We start from the raw sequence: 20,520 nt of genomic DNA on the forward strand, positions 1-20,520 counted from the left end.
AATATACATTTTTTTTTTCATCATTTTTTTTTTTGTTGTTTTTTTTTTGTTTTTTTTTTTGAAAGAGAAATGATAATGTATATATTGTGCACTTTTACTCCTGTGATGATTCTTCCATGTAGCGAGCAATTAGTCGACAATTCTCACACCAGTTGGCATGAGGTGTCGGGCATCAAGACTCCCCTACGGACCTATGCTCGGGTTCCTCATCACAAGCCCGCTGACCTTTGACAATAGGTAGCCCTTTTCGATGTACCTGACTAAATCCTTTTTTTTTCTTTTTTTCTTCTTTTTTTTTTTTGGATCAGAAAAAGATGGTTCATCAGGATTCGAGATTGCTACCATATTCTCAACACAATGTCGAACTTATACCTTAGAAAGTGCAGACCAGATGTGTTGTGAAATTCAAAGCACTAATTAGCTTACAACTCACTAAAAGGAACTTAATAAAAAGAACTCACTTTGCACTACTTCCAACTAGTCATTGGGCTCTTAGATTTTATATACCTTGTGTGTTGTAAATTTTTTTTTTTTTTTTTTCAAAAATTTTACCTAAAAACTCTTTTTTCTTAATTTTTATAAAAACTCTTTTTTTTTAATTTTTATAAAATTTCAAATGCTTAAAAATACCCCCAAACCTAAATCTAACATTGTCCTCAATGTTAAAGAAAATTTAAAGCAGTAAGAGGACAGAGGAGAAGTACCTGATATGGGTGGGTAAATTGAAAGTTGGGGCAAAATCCCCCAAACCTGCATGTTAGTAATTTATTGATGTTTTTTTTTTTTAATAAAAGAAACTTACATGTTGGGTTGCCTCCCAAAGAGCGCTAAGTTTTATGTCTTCAGCCAGACAAAATGTAAATCCTCCTTTTTTCAACCATTATCTAAGAATGGTTTTGGAAGAGTCCGATGAAGAACAGTCGGCTGATGACGATCTATGCTCATAAGGGGAACAGAACTAAGAGGCGCATGCTTGACCCTTTCCTCGGAATGGGCAAGGTAAGCTTCTAAAGGGTCCTTATTATAAGTTTGTAAGAAAGTCTCCTGAACCAGACTTTCAATCATGTCAACTTCATTGATTTCTTTGTCGTCTGGTGGTTGTTTACTTATGTTGAAGACATTAAGCTCGACTTTCATGTTGCCAAAAGATAACTTCAGCATCCCATTTCGACAGTTGATCACAGCATTTGCTGTGGCTAAGAAAGGTCTACCTAAAATTATAGGTGTGTGACTGTCTGGATGTATTACAGGTTCAGTCTCAAGGATAACGAAGTCCACAGGATAGTAAAACTCATTTACTTTCACTATTACATCCTCTACAATCCCCTTGGGGTACTTCACTGTCCTATCTGCTAAGGAAAGGGTAATATTTGTAGGCTTTAATTCCCCCAAACCTAATTTTTGGTACACATAGTAGGGAAGTAGGTTTACACTGGCTCCTAAATCTAATAGAGCTCTCTGGATGATCGTCTCTCCTATTTTTATTTCAATAGTTGGGCAACCAGGGTCTTTGAATTTCGGGGCAATCTGTTGTTGAATAAGAGATGAGGCTTGTGCAGCCATCACAGCTTGCCTAGGAATTCTGGTTTTTCTTTTCACCGTGGTTAAGTCTTTTAAGAATTTTGTATAGGAGGGAATTTGTCTTATGGCATCGAGAAAAGGTATATTTATTTGAACAGTTTTAAAGACTTCCATGATTTCATCAAAGTTAGATTGTTTTTTGGAGTCCTGAAGTCTACTGGGAAAGGGAACCTTGGGTTTGTATGTTTCTATGGGTTCTTCCCTCTTTTCCGGTTTGTCCTGTTCTTGACCCCTCTTCTGAATAGGGTTCTTATCGGATTCAGTTTTATTTTCCTTTTCGTGTTTAGAAAGTTGGACTTTATTGTCCACTTGCTTGCCAGACCTTAAAGTGGTAATTGCCTGGACTTCATAGGTCGGATTTCCATTAGAATTGATTTGATACTGACCTATCTGACCTTGATTTTGTTGTCTACTAGGGTTAGGCACTGGTTGACTAGGTAGTTCACCTTTCTTCCTATCCCCTAGAGAGTTAGCTATTTGGCTCAGACTAACCTCAAGTTTTTCAATTGCTTGCGCATGGAATTGGTTAGTCTGGGCTTGGGCTGTATTGGTCTGTTGTTGTTGCTTGATAAAATCTTGTTGTTGTTTCATCATATTAGCCATCATGGTTTCTAATTGTGAAGGTTGCTGTGGGATAGGGGCATTATAAGGAGGTACAGATGGAACCAATGGTTGGTTCATTTGTGGTGGACCTATCCTGGGGAAGTTGTTCTGAAAACCTGGTAGACCACCTTGATGCTGAATAGGTTCATTTTGCTTGTATGAGAAATTTGGATGGAACCTATTATCAGGGTGGTAAACTGGGCTGAACGAGTTGGGAGTGGGCTTCTTAAAGGCACTATATGAATTTAGAGCATTTGCTTGCTCGGCCTTTATGTTAGGTAGACTAGGGCAGCACTCCACTAGATGCTCAGGACTGTTACACAAAACACACAAACTATATGACTCGTGATCCACTTTCATGACGGGATTTGACTCTTTGTATGAACTCGAACTAGTGGAAACAGTGAAAGCATCAAACTTTTTACTCAAGTTGTTCATTCCAGCCACCAGATTGGACATAACATTTTTGAGTTCTGGGTCTGTTTTCATTTCATAATTACCTGGTTTTCTAGACCCGAACTCATCTCTATTTACTTCCTCACCATAGCTACTCCAATTTTGGGCATTCTCGGCTAAGTCAACAAGAAATTCATAGGCTTGATCCGGGGTTTGGTTCATGAACCTACCCTTGTGCATGGACTCAATCATGTTTCTATGTGCCGGAGTTAGTCCTTTGTAAAAGAAATGTACTAGATCAGCCTTGTCAAGCCCATGGTGCGGGCACTTGACTAACAGATCATGGAATCTTTCCCAAAGTTAGAAAAATTCCTCCTCAGATTTGCCTCTAAAAGTTCTGATGGCATCCTTAATTTTTTCAGTTTTTACCATGGGATAGAACTTAGCCATGAACTTCCTAGACAACTGTTCCCATGATGTGATGGAATTTGAAGCAAGGGAATACAGCCATGCAGCAGCACGATCTTCTAAAGTCATGGGAAACAATCTTAATTTAATACCCTCTTCATCTAAGTTTTGATTTCTAAATGTTTGACAGATTGTCAAAAACTTGTTTAGATGAATATAGGGTTGTTCACTCTTGAACCCATGAAACTTGGGTAACATGTTTATTGTTGCAGCCCGAATCTCGAATTGGGCTGCATTATTGATTGGTAATACTATGCAAGTAGGGGGACTAGCAGATGCGGGTGCGAATAATTCATTCAGGGTTCTAATATGTTCACCCATTGTAGAGATCGACGGTTGGTTTACAGTTCGTAGGTTATGATGAAAAGTTCTGTCAATCTCAGGATCAAATGGGGTTAACTTATCCCTTAATGACCTTCTACCATGCATACATTTTCCACAACTTAATTAGACTCAATTTTTTTTTTTTTTAAACGAAATCCTAAAAGATAAGAAGAAGGGCTAGACCAAGATGACCACAACCAACACCACACAACAATTTGACCCTATTAGTCTTAGAACTAAGTGAGGTTTAGTAGCTTCTTAAATCTAGTTGCATAGAGACTTATCAGGTTAAAAAAGTTCCTGAAATTCTCTCTAGATTAGACAGCTCCTAATCTCCCTTTCAGATTAAGCTTGAGCTTACCAGTTAAGTGATCCAGTAACCAGTGACCAGGAAAGTCCCGGGGTGTGCAGTGGTGCCAGAAGGGATACACCGATACCACAATACCCGTAACAGTTCTCACTGCTGTAAAACTTTCCTAGACATCACCAATTACTAAATTCTCACTGGAGTGGCTTTCAGCCGCTTCTTTCCAAGAGCCTAATTGAGCTCGAAAACCCTAAGGCCAACGTCTAATTTGATTTTAATTTAATTTGGCTTAGGATAAGTATGCAAGGTGGTGATTTTTGGGCTAAGGACAGGTAATGACTTCCCGACCTTATCTTTTTAGTGGGTTTTGCCCTTAATTACTTTATGCAAATGCTTAATACTAAATGCAGCAAATAATCAATATATTTTTTAAAGTTTATGCAATGTCATTAGGTTGTATTGATTAAATGAGCAAGCAATTTTTTTTATTTTTCTTATTTTTTTTTTAAATTTTATGTTGTTTTTTTTATATAGGAATAACTTGAATGTAAACTAAAACTAATCCTTATGCGTCAGTCAATCTCCGAATGCCCATTGAATAAGCTCTGGAGATTACTCCGTGAGGAGTCCCAATAGAGGTATGATCACCTCGGGGGATTGCACCCTATCAATTACTAGCAAAAATAATATTTTTTTTTTGAAAATTTTTTTTATTTTAATTAACTTTTTTTAACTTTTTTTTTTAATTTCAAATTTCGAATCACAGAATTCAAATTTTGAATTTAAATTTTTGAATTTTTGAATTTTGGGAATTTTTTTCAATTTTTTTTTACTTTTTTAGAAAACTTTAAATTTCGAATTTCAAATTTCAGAATTTAATAACTATGAAATTACTAACTAAAATAATCAAAATAAGAAAAATTAATAAAAATAAAAACTTACTACCGGAGTGCGTTCACTCCGGGTATTCAAAATCCGATTTGATCTTCGTGATCATTCTTGCTTCTCGATTTGCCTCCCCGGCAACGGCGCCAAAATTCTGTTCGTCATTTTCCTGTCTACCTAAAAATATGCTAGACAGATCGTTGTTAGAACCGACGAACAAAAGTTAAATTTAATTATACTCTTACCTTTCCTACTCGAAGAATAGCGGTTGTAAGAGGTCGATCCACAGGAAGGCGATTGGAGTTGCATAAAAATCAGAACGTTCACTCGGATTTGAAATCGATTTTTGAATGATTAAAGAAAAAACATTATTTTGAGGATGTTGATGGATTCTCTAGTCTACCGGAGAATATTTTTTTATTTAAAAATAATAAAAAGACAAGTACTTAGAAATCAAAGAGTATTTATGAATTCATGAAATGTTTAACTATTCAAAGGAAAATTTTTGCATAAATTAAAATGGATGAAGACAAGTGCTAAGAAAGATCGAAACCTGTAACATAAATTGCATAAAGGAAAATAAGATGTATTGCATAAAAAGAAAAATTAAACGATTGCATAAAGAAAACAGAAATTTAACTAAACCTAGAACAAGGATTGCATGAAAGAAATTGATTGATTTCATAAAAAGGAATGATTACAAAAAGTAAAAAAAAATTGAAGATGAAGCCTAATGCTTCTTTCTTCTGCAAATAATAAAATAAAATAAAATAAAATAAAGCTTCTTTTTCTCTCCCACGGTTAAACAACACATAAACTAATACTTTTAATCTCTTTCTTCTTCCCAAGAACAGAGCCTCCCCTGTTCCTTCTCCTTTGAACCAGCCGAGCTCCCACCTTCCTAGCCCTTGGCCTCCCACCGAGCACACCTCTCTTCTCTTCCTCCTTCTCCTTTTATAGCCGCGGACGGACGCCTGATGCGGAAGGGAGATGGCAGACGCGGTGAGGACGCGGGTAGGAGTCGATCACGGACGAGATCCGGGCGCTGGGAGGAATCGCGGAGGAGGAGGGATGCTGGGGTGCTCTTCCCTTCTTTGGGTGTCGCTGATGCGGAAGGGAGATGGCAGAGATCTTCCTTGCTGGGATTTTCGTGGATCCGGGCGCTGGGAGGATGCGGTCTTCCGTGATGAACGCAGACGGGTGGAAGAAATGGCATGAGGGGCTGCTGGGAGGAGCCGATCACGGGATCAACGGGCGATTGCGGACGTGATGCTGCAATTTGCTGGAGAATCACGGCCGGCTGGATCGATGCTTGGGCTCACTCGCGGAATCATTGGGAGGAGACGCACGTGGGCGATGCTGGGAGGAGCGGACGCGGGAAGGACGCGGCTGCTCGCTGGCACGGTGGCTGGCACGACGCGGATGGAAGGTGGGGACGCATGCGGAAGTCACCGCGGGATCGTCAGGATGAAAGGAGACGCGGGCTGATGAAGAGGAGGCTGGCGTGATCCGTGGGATGGAGCTGAAACGGAAGGTGGCTGCGTTGGAAGGAGCTGGGGGACACCAAGTTCCATCCAATTAGCAATAGATAAAAAAATAGTGTGATATGAAACTTGGCTTGTAGACGGACGGGTCATCTGTTCTGACTGGAGGTCAATTGCAAGTCTTTCAAGTCATGGGTCACCCAGCACCTTATAGTTATGGTATGGCCAAATTAGATTTGCCCAAAATTATTTCCCAAAAGCACAAAAGAAATGGACCCGATTCGGATCTGAATCTGACTCGGACCCGACCCGATCTTCAACCGGGTCGGATCTGGGAAGGGATCCTTCTTTAGTCAAATTTGTACTCAATGTGCATTTTATCTCTAATTTATGAAAATCTGTGCCAAACCCAAATATAATATTAATCCAGTGAATTTATCATTATCGGTTAGCAATAATACTAATTTAGGTGACATATAGGTCGCACTTTTGTGCTCTCATCAATCTAATCATATTAGATCAACCTAATCTAAGAATCAGATTCGAATTTAATTTGAATCAGGAGCTAGAGTTTGCAACATGTGCTAGCATGTTCATCTTGCAAACATGATCTAATCCAATTAGATCCTTGATCAATTCTCTTGTGTGTAACCCATTGGGTTCCTTATCTTAGCCAGCAGTAGGTGCAGGTGCAAGTTGACCTAACTTGATTAGAATACCTCTAATCCAATTTAAGTCCAATTCAGTGCTAAACCTGACTTAGTAATCAGAACCTTTTTGATGCTTTGATCTAATCAAACTCTTTGATCCGATCAACCCACAAGACAAGATTGATGTCTAGCAACGTATCATGTCTACCCGAAAGATGAGGAATGTATTGGACAAATCCAAACATACCCTTCAGTGGCAAGTTACCGTGCAATTCAATCCCTCAGTCATACTACATCCTGAATAAGTGCATGAGTATGGATCAATATCAAACTCAATCACTTATTCATGTCTCTTTCAATCTTTTATATGATAATTCAAACAATGAAACATTAGAAACTCTTTCTAATTTTCATTTTACTTTGATCAAAGGCTTCTTGAATCATCATAAGATTAGAGTAAGTAGGATGTTACCTTCTCTTACTAGAAGTGACTGATTCCTTGTTGACCTACTCACAACCTTCGTGCAAAATCCACCATATCCAGAATACCCCGTACACAACGCAATGTCGTGAATGAGAGTAAACCAAAATATAGGTTCAAGTGCACAAGGTACCATGGTGATCTCAGGTCTAAGGATCACTTGCACAACTCCCACTATGAGAACTATCTTTTGACAATTAAGTAAGAATCCATAAGATGTTCTCATGGCTGGTCAATTCAGTGAACTCATTCCTCTAATGAGCACCCACATCTTTGTATTAGTGTCTCCACACAAGTGATTGTGAGATCAATCACCCTCTGCATCGAGCATACATAAGATGTGCCGGTCTTTGCGGTAAACATTGATCCCCGACTCAATGTACCAATGATTGGAAATATTTAAGATTAGGATTTTAGGATTTTAGGTCTCACTAGTATGATCTCATTATAGCCTCAAAACAATTGCCCTAATCTAAGGGGTTTATCATAAATATAATCAACAGCATATGATAAAACACAATGCCTTTACTTATATTTAAATGTCATGTACATGATTTGAAAAATCAAAAAAAAATCCTTCGCAATACATATTGCGATTGGCTTGTAGGGCATCTATTCTTTCAATCTCCCACTTGCACTAAAGCCAATCGCCCTTATATTTCATCCCCATACAATCGAGGTGGCGATCGAATTGCTGTTGTGATAGAGCTTTAGTGAATGGGTGGTGGGGACACCAATGAGCCAGCATCACTTTGGCTTGACTGCTAGTCCACATTTCTTGAGTCGTCCAGTTTTTTTTTTCTAGTTATTTATTTAAGTCAGTTCTATCAGTGCATGTCAGTCCAATCACCCAATTTGAGTCCAAGTCCAATTTATGTCAAGTCCAAAAGTCCAAGTCTTCTCCCCAGGTGGCTCTTCCCAACATTCCAAAGTCAGCCACGTCTTCATTAAAATCCCATCACAAGATGTGCAACCGGCTTCTTCCCAAGGTATTCTTCCCACAGGTGGTTCTTCCCAAAGATTTTCAAGGTTCCAACGCCCAAAGAACCCAATGCCAGCAAACCCACCCGGTTCCAAGCCCTCCAGCCGTTCCTTGAAGAATCCCAAGAGGCATCCCGTTCTTCATCCCAAAGCACCAGCCGGGTTCATCCATCAAGATCGGTTCCTACCGTTGCCAATGAAGAAGTCCAACAGGTTTCTCCATCACATCGCCCAAGAAGAAGATCCGTTTTTTCCCTCTTTTCGAAGCGTTTCATCCAGCCAAAAGTTCAAGCAAAGCCATCGCGATTTTCAGATCCAACGCTAGAGTCTTCCATCGCCTTATTTCAAGGAGATCTCAGCCGGTTCTCCACTTGGGATCTTAAATGCTGCCGTTTCCCAACCGAGAAGAAGCCATCCCGGTCCCATTCCAACGCCTCGGTTCTCCATCACGATCCTTCCCAGCTTCTGTGATTTCTTGGAAGTTGTTTATTGCCCATCGATGCCATCAGTGCCTCAACCAGTTTATGGGTCCATCGGTTTTTATTTATTTCTTTCTTATCATGTAATTGGTTGCCCCTGCCTATAAATAGGGTCTATCTTGTTATGTTTAAGGGAGCCATGAATTAAGCCAATGAATATATGAGAAGCTGTTTGACAAATTGCCTGAGAAAGTTTGGTTTCCAAACCCAAGAACCTACCTTCCTTCCTTCTCTAAAATCTTTCTCTTCTAAGTGAATGCGACCTCCCCTGACTTCCGTGATTTCCTCTAACGCAGGCGGCGCTCATCATCCAGCTCCCCGTTCCCTCTTCCGGACTCCTTCCCGATCTGATGATTCGTCGTCCAGATTATTTATCCTTTAAATAGATTATTCTTTTTTTTTCTTTACATCCTACCACCTCAATTAACCTAGGTCTTCTGTTTCAGATCCTGTCGGTTTCCTCCATCCGTCTCAACGAAGGACGACCCGTCAGCAAACTAGGACCCTGGACTTGCCTCCCTCTTCCATGACCTTTCTTAAGCATCGTGTCCGTGTGATCCTTCCACCAAAATTCTGAGTAAGTCATTATTGGGTTCAGTTTAAGTTCCCAAATTTTTATGCTTAACACAGGAAATTAAAAGTAGATCAACGTGCCCTAATCACATATATTGATTTCCTAATCAACACCGATCCCTCTTTTAAAATTATTAAAGGAACTGATCAATTGTCGGTAGTTTCTTTCAGTCAATTCGATTTTAAGATAATCATCTGATAGCTGTTAGATTTGAGTTTGCTAATAGTTTATGGATTGGATTGCTGAAATCTAATTAAAAAAAAAAAGAAATTTTTAGATCGCATGCATTGATCCTGTTCCGCATCAAATTTGGTATCAGAGCAAGTTTACTAGGGCACCAGTTTTAATCTTTCCGCATCCTTTCTATGTATAGTTTATTTGGGCATCGTCATACCTTAGCAGTCTGCATTCCGCATTACATTAAGAATAGACCTGCATCTTAGTTCACATTTCGGCAATTCATCAAGCATTAGCCTGCTAAATTTAGCTCTACATCATCCTCCTAGTTTCATTAATTCCCGTACCTAGTAGTGTCAAAAAAAAAAAATTCTAAAAAAAATTAGGACTCGTTTCTAGACCTCCGTGGGACATACGATACAAAATTTCAGTACCGTTGGAGATCGTTTGATCCCCGAAAGAATTCCTGAAACAGGTATGCACGTCTAGCCCTGTTCTGCAACAGCCCACGTAAACACCCCTTCGGTGTTTCATCCATTCCTGCGTCCACAAGGCTTAAAAAATTCTGAAAACCTAGGGATAGCTTACCGACTTAAAGTGTGGTTCTAAATTTCATTAAAATCGGAGACTGTTTGTTCCCTAAAAAAATCTCCGAATCACCCTACACGTCACCCTGCTCCTGAATTCCAGTATACATACCACTGTTCAAACTAAATTTCCCCGTCCCTAGGAATTGCCAAAAATCTCAAATTTGGGCAACTCTGAAACTAGACTAAAAAGGGGTATTCAACCACAAAGGGAGATTTGGAAATCAATCTTGAAGTATTTCCAAATTTTTGGTTAACTACGAGGTCCTGTTCTGAAAAAAAAAAATTTCAAACCCCATGACTACTAGATCCGGAGCTAGTTATCAACCAGACGAGCCTGAGTCCAGTCGTGGGATGGACCCTGACATCAGCTCAGTCCTCAGAGAAATTAATGAGAAGCTAGGAAGGTTATGTACCTGAGTCGATGCCTTAGAAGAATACCAGGATAGGGGTAGCCCTTCCCTAGCCAATAACCTAAGAGAAAGAAATGACCACCCACCCTTTGATCGGAACCACCAACATGGCAATGACTATCCCAGGAATAGGCAAAACTTTGACAGAAATCACAATCGTCCACTAGATGACTATCTTAGAGAAAGACCCCATCACAATGAAAGAGGTCGCGATCCTATAAATCAACCTCTTAATGATCACCGTGACATCGATGACCGTATACTTCGAAGTGTCAGGGTTGAGGCACCCAGCTTCGTAGGCCGCATGGATCCTTATGAGTATCTTGACTGGGAGTCAGATATGAATCATTATTTCGAATGGTACGACATGTCTGAAGAGCGAAAAATTTGATTTGCAAAAATGAGGCTTCTCGGCCAAGCCAAATATTATTGGCAGAATGTGTTAGAACCCGCCCATGCTGCTGATATTTCAAAACAAAATCAGATGGCAGCGGAAGGGGCATGTGCGGGATCGACGTTCATCGCATGAACGTCGTTTGATAACCATTCGTAGTTAGGTAAGGATTAAAAACTTTTAATAACTTTAGGAAGATCAGATCTTCACCTTGTGCGGGTAGATGATCACCGCAAACTGGAGTTCGTGGTTTTAGGATGAAGGTTCGTATGAAGCTGTTCACACGTCCGGCCTCTACGGGTATCCACACGAAGCAGTGATCCGATCAAAGCTCTCTTGTCTTCCCGGGGTGCTAGCTCCCTTGCAAAGACTTCTTTTGATGGCTGATTTTCTCTCTTTCAATCAACCCTTGATTGTGCTTGAGAGGAGGAAGAAGAAGGAGGGTTCTTGAAGAAGAACCAAAGCCCTTACTGCAGCCTTTCTTTTCCCTGCGTTGGATGAAGGAAGGGAAGGGGAGGAGGCCGCCAAGGCTTCTTCTTCTTTTCTTCTTGCTTGCGGATGAAACAAGGAGAGGGGAGAGGGTGGCTACGGCTGGGAGGAGAGGAGATCAATGCTTAGGGCGTCAGCCCCCTTTTCACCTCTTTATAAGGCATCTAGGGCTCCTACAACTTAGGAGCCCTAGACTAGTTTCCTAAGAGGGGGCGCCGGCCCCCTCTCTTCATGCCGCACCAAGGAAGCAAAAAAAGGAGGGGCTTGCGCCCCTCCCTCTTGGTAAACCCTAATCCACATTTAGTAGGGTTTGGAATGCCCTAATGTGGTCAAGCCCAAATCCAATTAGGCTTAGCCCAAGGGTGAACCAATTTGGATCCAATCTAGGTAAGTCCTAATCCAATTAGAACTTAAATCAATTTTGACTCAATTGAACTCTTCAATCCTAATCCAATTAGGAGTCTTATTGATTTATTAGATTAATAATTAATTGTGACTTAAGAAACCCTAATCCAAATTAGGACATTTTTAATTTTAGTCCTAATCCAATTAGGACTCTAATTGAATCCGAAGTCCTAATCCAATTAGGATTTCTAGGAATCCTATTCTAAGTAGGAATCCAAAGATGAATTCAAAATCCTAATCTAATTAGGATTGTAGGAATCCTACTCCAAGTAGGAATCCCAGTCCTACTCCAAATAGGATTCCCAGTCCTAATCCAATTAGGACTCTAGGAATCCTACTCCAAGTAGAATTTGTGTTTTAAGTCCAATTAATCAATTCCCATTCCTTCTTCAACTTCTTATCAATCGAATTGATTACTCGTGATTTATAATCACTTTTTCAACCATCGGATCGGTCAATACTTCTAGTGTGTGTGACCCCATAGGTTATATTCTGACTGGTAGTGAGATATATTGTGATCTCTATCACAATATCATTGAAAACTCCTTTCAATGGATTGGAACGATTCCAACTCTACTCATTAGGGTTTATTGATCATCAAGATAATCCCTATGAGTCCCACCATCCACCAGTGACACCTAGCAGCATGTAGTGGCTACCCAACAGAATAGAATGATGAACCTCTAGGTGCAGTTATCATGTGATACAGTCCTACTATCGTGGATCCCTACAGGACGAAGGTCATGGACAACTCGTCAAACCCCATCGTCTGTCATATGTGAAGATTTATTCGACTTAAGTTCGAGAGCGGAGAACTCTTTCTGTACTGTGCAATCTGCCCCGGCCGAGGTCTTACGAACTAAGTCTTATAAATCACATAGGATCTCTCCTTATCTATCAAGGTCGATAGATTCCTTATAGGTGCATACCCTACTGCTACAGTGAACCTACTGCAGCCAATCTACACTGCATGGACCCATATGACTAGAGACCATGTATGTGTGCAGTCAAACTACAATAACCTCACTGTGAGTGGCCGAAGCACCGCAGGTCAAAGGACCAGTCACACTACTGCAACATCAAGCAAGTCACTGACGAGTGGATAGACATCTAAGTGACTTCTTGTATTGGTCACGCTCAGTACCCTTGTTCTCTAACAAGCACCTGCACTATTACTTCAGTGTCCCCACACCATGAACTCGAGTCTCGTCCATCCATAAAGAAAGTAATGTGTGCACTGATCTCATCGGATTGATCACCGCCCTCGTGATGATTCATCGATCAGGAGCATTCAGAAATTAATTACTAATGATGCATGGCTCAAATTCTTAACTCTTAAGAATATGCATCATCATCTTATTAATTCTTGGACGATTCATAGACACATAATCAATATGAATGAAAAAGATGCCTTTTATTTATTCAATAATAAAATCAAATACAAATTATGTCCCAGAATTAATAATGTGTCAGCCAAAAATTGGCTTCTAGGGCATACATCTAACAATCTCCCACTTGCACTAAAGCCAATCAGTCATATATCTTAGTCCCATCTTCTCAAGGTGGGCTTTAGTCTTTTGCTGACTTAGCTGTTTAGTGAATGGGTCTGCCACGTTGTCTGCGGAGTCTACTCTCTGCACTTCGACATACTTCTTCTCGACATAGTCGCGTATGAGGTGGAAGCGCCGCTCTATGTGCTTGGACTTCTGATGAGACCTTGGCTCCTTAGCAAGAGCTATGGCGCCATTATTATCGCAGTAGAGTGTTATGGCTCCTTAGCAAGAGCTATGGCGACATTACATCCAATTCCGCAATAAATTTCTTGAACCAGAAGCCTTCCTTAGCAGCTTCAGAGGCGGCGATGTATTCAGCTTCCATAGTAGAATCAGCAATGATCGGTTGTTTAGAACTCTTCCAATTCACCGTACCACCATTGCACAAGAACACATATCCAGATGTTGACTTCCTATCATCGACATCAGTCATGAAGTCTGAATCTGTGTACCCTTCTACCTTTAACTCTGATGATCCTCCAAAGACTAAGAATAAATCTTTAGTTCTTCTCAAGTACTTAAGAATATTCTTCACAGCTGTCCAGTGTTCTTCACCTGGATTCGACTGATATCTGCTTGTGACACTCACAGCAAGAGGTATATCAGGTCGTGTACATAGCATGGCATACATGAGGCTCCCTATTGCCGATGCATAAGGGATCTTGCTCATGCGTTGAATCTCTTCAGATGTGTTGGGGCACATCTTCTTGGAGAGATGAATTCCATGTCTTAGGGGTAAGAGACCCCTTTTAGAGTTTTCCATGCTGAACCTTTTCAGCACTTCCTCTATGTACATCTTCTGTGATAGGCCAAGCATTCTTTTAGATCTATCTCTATAGACCTTAATTCCTAAAATATAGGATGCTTCCCCAAGGTCTTTCATGGAGAATTCTTTTGACAACCAGACTTTAACCGAGGTTAGCATGGGAATATCATTCCCTATCAGGAGTATGTCGTCCACGTACAGTACGAGAAATACGATAGCGCTCCCACTAACCTTTTTGTAAACACACGGTTCCTCTTCGTTTTTGATGGAATCAAACGTTTTGATTGCGTCATCGAAACGAGTGTTCCAACTCCGAGATGCTTGCTTTAGTCCATAAATGGACCTTTGCAGCTTGCAGACCTTGTGATCTCCATCACTGAAAGTGAAACCCAAAGGCTGTTCCATATAGATATCTTCTTCAAGATATCCATTTAGGAAAGCAGTTTTCACATCCATCTGCCAGATTTCATAATCATGAAATGCTGCAATGGCAAGCAATGTTCGGATGGATTTCAGCATGGCTACAGGTGAAAAAGTCTCCTGATAGTCAATGCCTTCGCGTTGACTATATCCTTTCGCCACCAGCCTTGCTTTATAGGTCTCTACCTTTCCATCCGAACCTATCTTCCTTTTGTAGATCCATTTGCATCCAATAGGTACAATACCTTCTGGTGGATCTACTAAGGTCCAAACTTGGTTGGAATGCATGGAGTCTAATTCTGACTTCATAGCTTCCAACCATTTCTCAGAATCGACATCAGATATCGCCTCGTTGTAGGTTTTGGGATCCTGTATGTGATCCCTATCTCCCACTAGGAACATTTCCTCGGTATCCTCTTCTAGTATACCTAAGTATCTATCGGGAGGATGGGAGACCCTACTTGATCTGCGAGGTGGTTAAGGGACATCGTGTACTGGCTTTGTATTAATGGGTTCGATAGGATCCATGACTCGTTGCTTTTCAGAGACTTTCTCTTCAAGCTCAATTTTTCTCCCACTGCCTCTATCAAGGATAAACTGGTTTTCCAAGAAGATGGCATGACGGCTCACAAACATATTGTGATCCTCTGAGACGTAAAAATTGTATCCTAATGACTCTTTAGGATATCCTATAAAACGAGCACTTATAGTCCTAGCCTCTAGTTTGTCCGCCTGTAGTCTCTTGACGTGGGCCGGACATCCCCAAATCTTGAGATGACCAAGACTTGGTTTCTTACCATGCCATATCTCATACGGTGTGGTAGGAACGGATTTAGAGGGAACTCTATTAAGTAGATATACTGCGGTAATGTTAGATGTATGCCCTAAAAGCCAATTTGGCTGACACATTGTTGATTCTACGGACATAATTTTATACTTGACTGTTTATTATTGAATAAATAAAAGGCATCTTTTTCATTCATATTATTTATGTGTCTATGAATCGTCCAAGAAATTAATAAGATGATGATACATATTCTCAAGAGTTGAGAATTTGAGCCATGTATCATTGGTGATTAATTTCTAAAATGCTCCTGATCAATGAATCATCACGAGGACGGTGATCGATCCGATCAGTGCACAGATCACTTTCCTTCTGGATGGACGAGACTTGAGTCCACAGTGTAGGGACACTGAAGTGATAGTGCAGGTGCTTGTTAGAGAACAAGGGTACTGAGCGTGACCAAGACAAGAAGTCACTTGGATGTCTATCCACTCGTCAGTGACTTGCTTGATGTTGCAGTAGTGTGACTGGTCCTTTGACCTGCGGTGCTTCGGCTACTCACAGTGAGGTTATTGTAGTTTGACTGCACACATACATGGTCTCTAGCCATATGGGTCCATGCAGTGTAGATTGGCTGCATTAAGTTCACTGTAGGAGTAGGGTATGCACCTATAAGGAATCTATCGACCTTGATAGAAGAGGAGTGATCCTATGTGATTTGTTAGACTGAGTTCTAAGACCTTGGCCAGGGCAGTAATATAAAGTGGAAAAAGAGTTTTCCACTATCAAACTCAAGTCAAATAAATCTTGACATATGACAGACGATGGGGTTTGACGAGTTGTCCATGACCTCCGTCCTGTAGGGATCCACGATAGTAGGACTGTATCACACGTTAACTGCACCTAGAGGTTCATCTTTCTATTCTACTGGGTAGCCACTACATGCTGCTAGGTGTCACTGGTGGATGGTGGGACTCATAGGGATTATCTTGATGATCGATAAACCCTAATGAGTTGAGTTGGAATCGTTCCAACCCATTGAAAGGAGTTTTCAATGATATTGTGATAGAGATCATAATATATCTCACTACCAGTCAGAGTAGAACCTATGGGGTCACACACACTAGAAGTATTGACCGATCCGATGGTTGAAAAGTGATTATGAATCACAAGTAATCAATTTGATTGATAAGAAGTTGAAGAAGGAACAAAGGGAATTAATTAATTGGACTTAAAACAAGAGTCCTACTTCGGGTAGGATTCCTAGAGTCCTAATTGGATTAGGACTGGAAATCCTAGTTGGAGTAGGACTGGGATTCCTACTTGGAATAGGATTTCTGCAATCCTAATGAGATTAGGAGTTTTGAATCAAAATTGGATTCCTACTTGGAGTAGGATTCCTAGAGTCCTAATCGGATTAGGACTTCGGATTCAAATAGAGTCTTAATTGGATTAGGACTAAAATTAAATATGTCCTAATTTGGATTAGGGTTTCTTAAGTCACAATTAATTATTAATCTAATGAATCAATAAGACTCCTAATTGGATTAGGATTGAAGAGTTCAATTGAGTCAAAATTGATTTAAGTTCTAATTGGATTAGGACTTACCTAGATTGGATCCTAATTGGTTCACCCTTAGGCTAAGCCTAATTGGATTAGGGCTTGACCACATTAGGGCATTTCAAACCCTACTTAATGTGGATTAGGGTTAACCATGAGGAGGGAAATATGCCCCTCCCTTTTCCATGTGGAGAAGGGAGAAGAGAAAGGTAATTACTCTAGGGCTCCTAGATTGCAGGAGCCCTAGATGGTTATAAAATGGGGCAAAGGGGGCCGGCGCCCTAGATGAGCTCTCCCTCTCCTCTTCCAAGCCGTGGCCACCCCTCTCCCTTCCTTGGTTCAGCCGCCATCAGCAAAGGGAAAAAGAAGAGGAGGCGTCTCCCTCCTCTTGGTCTTCTTCCTTGGCTCCAACGCAGGGAGAAAAAGAAAGGCTGCAAGGGGCTTTGTTCTTCTTCCTCTTCTTCATCCTTCTTCTTCCTCCTCTCAAGCACAATCAAGGGTTGATTGAAAGAGAGGAAATTAGCCATCAAAAAGAAGTCTTTGCAAGGGAGCTAGCACCCCGGGAAGACAAGAGAGCTTTGATCGGATCACTGCTTCGTGTGGATACCCGTAGAGGCCGGGCACTTGAACGGCTTCAAGCGAACCTTCATCCTAGACTACGAACTTCAGTTTGCGGTGATCATCTACCCGCACAAGGTGAAGATCTGATCTTCTAAATGCATTTAAAAGTTTTAATTCTTATCTAACTACGAACGGTTCATGAAACAACGTTTATGCGATGAACGTCGATCCCGCTTATGCCGATTCCGCTGCCATCTGATTTTTTTTTGAAATATCAGCGGCATGGGCGGGTTTCCAACAGTGGTATTAGAGCCTAGGCTTCGTAGATTAAGGTAAGAATTAAATATTTAAAGGCTTATTAGATCTGAAAATTGAATGATCATGCATGCTGAAAATTTCTGCATGCAGATTTTTCAGGGGTGCTGATTTTTGCATGCTGATTTTTATGTGATAAAATGATGATTCTAATTGCGTTGTTAATGTGATTACAAAGTTTAGAATCATGATTAGCATGATCAGCAACCTATGTCATGACATAATCAGTTAGTTTTCAGATCTGAAAATTATAATTATTGCATATGGTGATGATCATAGGATTCAAACCCTTTTGGTATCAAATGTAATGACCTGCGATGTGATCTGCAATGTCATGTAATTTTTTAGATGCTTGCATGCATCTTATTTGATGTTTTGAGAGGCCTGCGTGCCTCCTAAAAGGAGATGTAATTTATTTTTATTTTTATTTTACATCTGGTTGTATTTCTGTGATGTGATGTACGTCAACGATCAAGTCGAAGATGTTGCATGAGATGAACAGGGCTCCAAGCGGCTGATGGCGATTGGATCAAGAGTTGGTCAAGGATCGAGTCAAGGAGGCTTGGAACAAATTCAAGAGTTGAAGATCAGTTGATCGATTGACGTGCATGTGCTTGTAATACGACCTGTTATGGGGGAATTGAGCCGCCATGCCCCACGTGATCGGCACGCGTATCCAGGAAAGCTACGGCTGCCCTATGATCCAGCACTCCGACCCCGAGTCGGACCTCCTCGGCTCCGCAGCCCGACCCCGGGTCGGCTGCCCTATGATCCAGCACTCCGACCCCGAGTCGGACCTCCTCGGCTCCGCAGCCCGACCCTGGGTCGGCTGCCCTATGATCCAGCATTCCGACCCCGAGTCGGAGATCTTTTGATAACGACAGGCTATTCTCCAGAGGCACGCCGCGGCCTCCTGCTCCACTACTCCCTGCAATGGCTGTACCCGATGCTGCCCACGATCTCCTGTATCGACCGTACAAAGCGGAGCTCCACTACGCCCTGCCATGACCGTACCCGGCGCTGCTCCACGACGCCCCGTAACGGCCATGTCAGTGGCCATTCTATCGTGCCCCACGACGACAAACCCCCCTGAGAGACCTCCCAGCCAGGTATATATGCGGCTGGGGGGAGAAGGGGAGGGGTAAGCAATACCTCCCAGAGCACTCTCTCCCACTTGTGATTATCATCTCTCCTCCTCCAATCTCCTCTGACTTGACCGTCGGAGGGCCATCACCACCCTGGTGGTGGTGCAAGGCTTGTTTGCAGGTTCCTTGGCGGAAGGTGGAGCGCAACCAGCACCAACCAAGACAACTCAGGCGGAACCCCGTTCACACCGTCGTGTCAATCATTCTCGGTTTGGACCACCAGCAACAGTTGGCGCTAGAAGGAGGGCCGAATCTCAGAACGATCGTAATGGCACGGCGAGGTGGTCGCGGAGCTTCCAATGCTTCCGGTCGCGGAGCCTCTCGCGCCTCTGGCCGGGAGGCTGCTGCGTCCCCAACACACTCTCAGCAGCATTCCACCGCTTCTCCTCCCATTCAGACGGTCGAACCTGCTCAGTTCGACCAGCTAGCCCAGCAGGTTCGCACCCTCGCGGAGGCAGTGCAGAATCTGCAGGGTGTGATCTCTCGGGTGCCGCAGCGGGCTCAGGAGCCGCTGCTCCCCGAGCACTCGCCTCTTCCTCACAACCCGCGCTCCTTCCTCTCCCATGGAGAGGAGCGCCGGCGCGGGGAGGATTCTCGAGTGCGGTCCATTCTGCCAGGACCTTCTCATCGGAGCTGCGCGGGGTACGAGAGGCGGACCCGGGCGCGTTCTCAGACACCCCAGTCCTCGAGGGGCCCGCACTCCAGTCGGTCCCCCTCGCGCCGCTCCTTGTCTCCCACCCACCGGTCGCGCTCCCTGGACCGGCGGGTGGACGATCTCCACAGACAGCTCCAGGTCCTGAAGGGCCACTCCAAAGATCCCTTCGCCGACTTGGAAATCTCCTCCCAGCCGGCGCTTGCCTCAAGGATCCTGCGAACCCTAAACCCGCCGGGGTTCAAAATGCCAGCGATCGAACCCTACGACGGGGCGGCGGACCCACGGGACCACGTGGAGAGTTTCAGGACTCTTATGCTCCTCCATGGAGCATCGGATCCTCTCCTCTGCAAGGCCTTCCCGGCGACCCTCCGCGGCCCGGCAAGGGCGTGGTTCGCCGGCCTGGAGGCTAATTCCATCCAGTCCTTCCACCAGTTCACCCGTCTCTTCATCAGCCATTTCGCCGTCAGTAGCCGGCGAAGACTGGTCTCCGACTCCCTTTTCGATGTCCGGCAGAACGAGGGAGAGAGCCTGCGGGATTATCTCACCCGCTTCAACAAGGCAACACTGGAGGTCCGGAATTTGAGCCAGGAGGTGGCTCTCTCAGCCCTGAAGCGAGGCTTCCGGAAGAGCAGACTCACCTTCTCCCTGGACAAACGTCTGCCGCGGAGCTTCCCGGAGCTGTTGTCTCGGGCAAACCAGTATGCAGACGCCGATGAGGCAGCCTCCCACCGGAACAAGGAGGCCGCCGAAGCCCCTCTAAAGCCCGGGAAGAAAAGGCGAAAAGAGGCACCCCAGAGGAGGAGCCCGACGCCTCAACGCCGGCGCAGAAGCCCGTCACCAGCAAGGAACCACGGCGCCACACGCCCTCGTTCTCCGCACCGACGCTTCAACCGGTACACCCCACTCCTGGCCCCCCGGGCCCAGATCCTCATGGAGGTCAAGGGGCGGGAGGACCTCCCGGTCCCGAGGCAGATGAAGAAGATCCCTGGGAGGAAGCCTTCTCGGGCGTACTGTGAGTACCACCGAGACCACGGCCACGATACCGAAGACTGCTTCCAGCTTCGGGACGAGATCGAGGCTCT

Source organism: Phoenix dactylifera, chromosome 3, assembly GCF_051530095.1.
Source record: "Phoenix dactylifera cultivar Ajwa chromosome 3, Ajwa_hap1_PhDact_Kaust_v1.1, whole genome shotgun sequence".
Classification (NCBI taxonomy): domain Eukaryota; kingdom Viridiplantae; phylum Streptophyta; class Magnoliopsida; order Arecales; family Arecaceae; genus Phoenix; species Phoenix dactylifera.